Genomic DNA, 6,464 nt, shown 5'->3' on the forward strand with positions numbered 1-6,464 from the left:
TGGCCACACTATTTCTTAGACAGGCCAGGATGCCGTTGGCCTTCTTGGCCACCTGGGCACACTGTTGGCTCATGTTCAGCTGAGCATCGACCAACAGCCCCAGGTCCATTTCCTCTGCACAGTCCTGCAGCCACTCAGCCCCAGGCCTATAGCGCTGCATGGGGTTATTGTGGCCAAAGTGCAGGACCTGGCACTTGGCCTGGGTGTACCACATCCCATTCACCTCAGCCCAGTGAGGTTGATCCAGCTTATCTAGATCCCTCTGAAGGGGCCTCCCTTCCCTCAGGCAGATCAACACCACCTCCCAGTCAAAAGACAAAAAGAGAAGAAAGCAGAAATGAAGAAGGCTTCTCTGAGAGCTGCCCCTGCACCTGCAGAGGTGAGTCCTTGTTATGGACAGACACAGCTCTTGTTGTCAGGGCCTCCATCTGTGAGACATGAATGAGACTGTAAAATCCTGAGGGAAGTGGTGCACTGGTTCTGTACTTGCTTTTTTCCTTTGCAGTTTTTGAAGTGTTGCACAAAATGAAGGAGAAATCTCTAAAGCAGGTGGTCGGGATGCTGGCATGGTGATGTTACTTAGTAATTAGTGCTATTATTTTGTAGTATATTAATAGTTTGCTAATAAACAAAAAACAAGGGGGGGAGGAAGGCGTTCTGATAACAGAGGATGCTGAGACGGCAGAAACACTGAATGCCTTCTTTGCTTCTGTCTTTAGTGAAAAGGCTCTCCCTCAGAAATCCCAGACCCTGGAGGTTAATGAGAGAGTCTGGACAATAGGAGATTTCTCTTTAGTCAGGGAAGAGGTGGTCTGTGATTGCCTAGGAAACATTAATGTCCATAAATACATGGGATGGGTGCATGGGGTGCATCCACGGGTGCTGAGAGAACTGGTGGAGGTCATTGCTGAGCTGCTCTCTGTAATCTTTCAGAGGTCTTGGAGAACTGGGGAGGTGCCTGAAGACTGGAGGATGACCAGTGTCACTGCAGTCTTCAAAAAGGGCAAGAAGGAAGAGCCAGGTAACTATAGGCCAGTCAGCCTCACCTCTGTCCCAGGGAAGGTGATGGAACAGCTTGTGCTGGATGCCATCTCCAGAGAACTGGGTGATAAGGAGGTTATCAGGAGTACTCAGCATGGGTTCACCAAGGGGAGGTCGTGCTTGACCAACCTGGTGGCCTTTTATGAAGATGTCACTAGCTGGGTGGACGGGGCTAGAGTGGTAGATGTAGTCTACCTTGATTTCAGAAAGGTTTTTGATACTGTCCCCCACGACATCCTTATAACAAAGCTGAGGAAGTATGGGATAGATGAGTGGACAGTGAAGTGGGTCGTGAACTGTCTGACTGGCAGAGTGCAGAGGGTTGTCGTTGGCGGTGCTGAGAGGGGATTTGATCCAGGTTTATAAATACCTGAGGTGTGGGGGCCATAGTGGCACGGCTGGTCTCTTTTCAGTAGTGCGTGGGGACAGGACTAGGGGTAATGGGCTGAAACTTCTGCATAGGAAGTTCCGCACAAATGTGTGCAAGAACCTCTTTACAGTGAGGCTGACGGAGTACTGGAACAGGCTTCCCAGGGAGGTGGTGGAGTCTCCTTCTCTGGAGATATTCAAGACCCGCCTGAACACCTACCTGTGCGACGTGGTGTAGGGAACCTGCCATGGCAGGGGGGTTGGACTCAATGATCACTAGAGGTCCCTTCCAACCCCTACAATTCTGTGATTCTGTTGGAAGGTGGGAATGCAAGAGAGAATATTGCGAGCAAAAGCTGTGGAGCGAGATAAATGGCATGAGAAAGCAAAGCTGAGAACTAAGGAAAGCTCCAGAAGAGAAAACAAAGTCCAGTAGGGCATATTTAGAGACAGGTGAAGCATCCATGAGTGCACTGAGGAGTACTAGGGTGCTCTGGAATGTCTCTTGGGCTCCCTACAGCACACATACTTGCTCTGGGGCATGTCTGGATGTCTGTAGAGCTAATTGTGGGGCCCTGAGAAACGTCTGGGGCACATTAGGGGGCACTGGCTTCCATGTGAGTGTTCCCAGGTTCCCAGAAGTCAACAGGGAAGCCTTTGGAGACCCCTTGGGAAGACTCAGTGGGGCCCTAGAGTGATGTAGCAGCTTGTGTTGGTTGCATCTGCTTGGCAGGGAAGCGATTTCCCTGGTGAGAGCTGAGTGACTGGAAGGTGATTTCCTTGGTTTAATTAATTTAATTACCTGGATTATAATTAAATAACACTGTTCAGCGTTCATTAAAGATTTCTTTTTTTTCCAAAGTACTTCAGTTGTGCAGCTGTAGCAGCTTTGCTAAGATATATCGAGTTTATTCAAAATTCCAGTGATGCTCCTAAAGCACTTGAAGTGCATTTGAGGGGGGGAGTGACAAAACAGCTCTGAGAGACACATCATCAGATCAGAACATTGGAACGGTAACTAATAGCAGAGATTCTGATAAGAATATTGAAGTTTTCAAATTACCTTTTCTTAAAGTTGTATTTCACCAAGTTTCATCAATGTGCACACTGAAGAGCTGACTTGTTATCTTTCTTTTTATAAAAAATCATGTGTTACAATTGAGAGCAGAAGTTATAGGATGGAACATTCTCCAAGTAAAGTGCAAAAGACATTTCTTCACAGTTCCAATTAATGTCTTATGTTTTGTTCAGACTCACTAAATGATGTATTTCAGGGTACATCATGTGGGAATATAAGAAGACTATTCAGAGCAGGAGCTGCAGAGCAAGATGAACGACATGAGAAGGTAAGGCTGGGAACCAAGGACACAGCTTTTGTGTCACTCAGCCACCTGTGGCAGAGGTCAGGATTTCTGCAGGGATGGGAAATCATCCCATCACTTAGTGTCTTACAAGGAGCTGAGAAGCTTTTCTTGCTCAAGTCCTGCTTCCAAGCTTAACCACCTACAATGAAGTAGATGTCACTTTGCTGGTGTCCTTCAATTCCGTGTCTGCATTTTCCCAAAATCAGGAGGTAACCAGCTGCAGTGAAGTGAGCGATTTCAGTACCTGTTTCTGATGGTGGCAATGAGTTCAGAGGTCACAATTAACTGACGATTCCTGTTTCCATTCTGACAAAGTCTGTAGTTGCAGCTGACTTCCTGAGGCTGCCATACGTGGTGGTGATGCAGCCTTGGGCTTCTTGGGGATTTGCATGACTCCTTCCTTTCCTTTCTGTGTCTTGCAGGTCAGCTGGTGCTGGAAGCAGCCGGTATCTGAGTAGGAATGAAGGTGAGTGCAGGAGCAGCTGCTGAGGGGAGGAAGGAAGTCCATGCTAATGAGCTCTGGAGCATCTGCGGGTCTGGTACCAGAGGAGGCAGCAGTGATGCTGGAGGGCACGTGGTGAGTGCGTGGACAGGGTGGCACAAACGTGTGCGTGTGCTGAGGAGTTGGGTTGCACACAGGTGCACACAAAGGGGTGTTTGTGGAAGGTGTAGGCACGTACGTGTTCCCAGGGGTGGTTTGCACACGTCTGTGAATACAAAGGAGGGCACACGATGCGGTGTGTGCATGGAGGTGTGCAAAGCAGGCAGGGTGGCACACGGGTGTGCATGTGCACATGGATAGGGGAAGGCTGGGGTTACAGGTTGACCTGTGCTGAGGTGAGTGGGGGCTCACGGTGTTGCTCAGTGGTAGATTTGTTTACACTGAGTGCTAACAGGAAACTCGCACACCCTTTTTGTTTCAGCTGTGCCAGCGCTGTGATCCCTTGCTGCTGGGATGTGCTGTTGGAAGGATGGTGTGCATGCCGAGCTCCCATCACTTCCAAGCCCTACAATTCTGTGATTCTGTGAATCAAGTGTAGAGCAAAAGGGATGTTTGGGCCAGGTGACTGTAAGAAGGCTGGCTACTTTGGATGGTGGCAGCTGATGGAAACAGGTGCTCTGGGGACCGTTCAGCTTTTAACAGAAGACAGGGGTCCTGCAGGAAGAACGACTAGGTTCTCAAAAGGCTTCAGACGTGCACACAGAGTACATCTGTCCTGCCGTGCCGTCTCTGCTTCTTTTTGATGAAAGCATTTTCATGACCACTTGTTGTGGCTGTTGCTTGTAGAAGGAGGAATGTTAGGTGCAGTTCTCACTGAGAACTTCTGCTAGGATTTCTGTGTAATTTGAATCATGAGTGTTAGCACAGTGAGTTGAAGGAGGGCCCCGGAAGCAAATTTGTTGCTGTTGAAGCACTGTGTGATGAGCAGGTGCGTGGTAAGACGTGCTGGCAGATGTTGAAGCCACTTTAAGATTGAGGTGAGAAGGAAAGGCGATGAAGGAGCTGATGGCACAGAGCTTCCTTAGGAGGCTTGGTGCTTGCATGGGATTGTATCCGATCAACTTCTTGTGTGCTGGTGTCCATCTGTGGTTTGTGGAGCAGTTTTCATTCCAGGGTCTGTCTGGTAGGACTGTGGCTTGGGCCAGGCCAGGGCGAATCCAGTGTGCTTTACTCTCGTTCTTAGTGCTTGTTTTTGCTCAGGTGTCAATCCTCACAGAGCAAGGCCTGAGGGTGGGGTTTGCGGAGAAAGAGGACATGCAGGCCTTGTGTGACACCCACGGAGCTGCAGCGAGGCTGCATTGGTGTAAAACAAGGGAAATGCACAGAGATCTGAAGGTGGGTTTTGGGCTCGACTTATGCCAGAGGGGATGTGCGTGCTCCTTTACAATGTGCGTTTTCTGCCTACTGTATGGCAGGTGGGCTTGGAAAGTTGTTTCCGTGTTTCTGTTGTTGGGAGAAGCAGATATCAACTCTTCTCTCTATTGAAAGATTTAACAAAAGAGCCTCTCCTTGCTTCTTAGTGTATGAATCACAGAATCATAGAATCACCAGGGTTGGGAAAGACCTAAAAGAACAGTCCAACCGTTCTCTTATTACCAATAGCTCCCAATAAACCACGTCCTTCAACACAACATCCAGTCATTCCTTGAACACCCCCAGGTGGGATGGCTCCACCACCTCCCTGGGCAGTCCATTCCAGTGCCTGGCCACCCTTTCTGAGAAGTAATATTTCCTAATGTCCAGCCTGAACCTCTCCTGCCGCAGCTTGAAACCATTCCCTCTAGTTCTATCAGTAATGACATGAGAGAAGAGGCCGACCCCCAGCTCACTGCAACCTCCCTTCAGGAAGTTTTAGAGAGCAATGAGGTCTCCCCTGAGCCACCTCTTCTCCAGGCTGGACATTCCCAGCTCCCGCAGCCTCTTCTCATATGGCTCCATTGTGCTCCAGACCCCTCACCAGCTTTGTTGCCCTTCTTTGAACACTTTCCAATGCCTCAGTGTCTTTTTCTCAGTGAGGGGCCACAAACTGGACACAGAATTAGAGTTGTGGCCTCACCAGTGCTGAGTACAGGGGGACAATCGCCTCTCTGCTCCTGCTGGCATCAGTGTTTCTGATACATACATTCTCATGTATGTAAGTGTCACATGTGTGACATCCTTTTTGATGGAGTTCCGTGACGGGAGTTCAGTGGATTTGAGAGCTGACTTGAAGCCTGTGGGCATCACCCAGGAGTTGGGGTGAGAGGATGAGGCGTAGGAACAGGAACCTCTTTGGTCGTTATTAACTCCCAACTTTTTGGTCAGGAATCTCTGTGTGTTTTTTTATCATGTAAAGAACAGAGTCATTGTGCAGCTTGTGAATGAATTGATTCACGCCTGCTGATTGGTGCTGTTCTCTACAGGGAGCTGCAGTGGAAATGGACACTTGTGGTCCACTGTCTGCCCCCCTCCCGCATGCCCAGATCAGTCAAGTTGTCAAGGCCTGGCTCTTGGTTGGTGAATTGTGCCAAGGTCAGAGAGTTGGATTTTCTGGGCTTTGAGACATGTCTTCCAGATGCACGTTGTGTTATTTCTGATGTGTTGACCTGTTGAGGTCCAGCCCCAAATGAGGATTCAAGTACTACCACCGCAGGAATGGTTTAGATTGGAATTGGAATGCAGAAGGCTGAAGCCAGCAGGAGCAGGGAATCCATCATCCAAGGGCTTGGTGCAGCTCTTCTTTGCTCAGTTGTGGAAGCATCGTAAAGTTGCTGGGCGGACAGGCATCACGTAGCCTGAGACTCAGCATGACTTGCAGCAAGTGGATGGGACGGTTGTGCTGTGTGTGTTATTCCATGACTGTCTTAGCCCTGCTCACTGACCTGCTCTTTCTCTCTCCTCTCCTCGCCCTCCACCCACTGCCTCGGTGCAGCTTTTGCTCTCATTTCATCCGAGCAAAGCGACAAGGAACTGCTGCAGATAGCTTGAGGTGATCTCACTGCCAGGTACGTGCCATGTTTTGTCCCGCCCGCATGGTTTTGCAGGCCGTGTGGCACCGTGTTTAGTAACACAGCCTCATGCAGCTTTGATGTGACCCTGGTCACGGGTGGGTTTCTCCACTGCCCTGCAGCTCAGCCCTCAGAAGGGCTGTCTCTCAGAATGGCCGCCCTAGACCCCGTCCCCATCTCTGCTGCCCTCCCCGTCCCTTC

At 49.6% G+C, this 6,464-nt stretch overlaps 1 long non-coding RNA gene across 1 annotated transcript; it reads left to right on the plus strand.

Annotated features, from left to right (window-relative positions):
- The first annotated feature begins 822 nt into the window (after window positions 1-822).
- LOC146756834 (uncharacterized) lies at window positions 823-6,233 on the plus strand. The gene is made up of 4 exons (XR_014937203.1): window positions 823-1,021; window positions 2,685-2,756; window positions 3,197-3,351; window positions 6,188-6,233. It is a non-coding gene; the product is annotated as an uncharacterized LOC146756834 (long non-coding RNA).
- Window positions 6,234-6,464: the final 231 nt, after the last annotated feature.

This window comes from Coturnix japonica, chromosome 25, assembly GCF_054131305.1.
Source record: "Coturnix japonica strain WE chromosome 25, WE-NBRP24, whole genome shotgun sequence".
Lineage (NCBI taxonomy): Eukaryota > Metazoa > Chordata > Aves > Galliformes > Phasianidae > Coturnix > Coturnix japonica.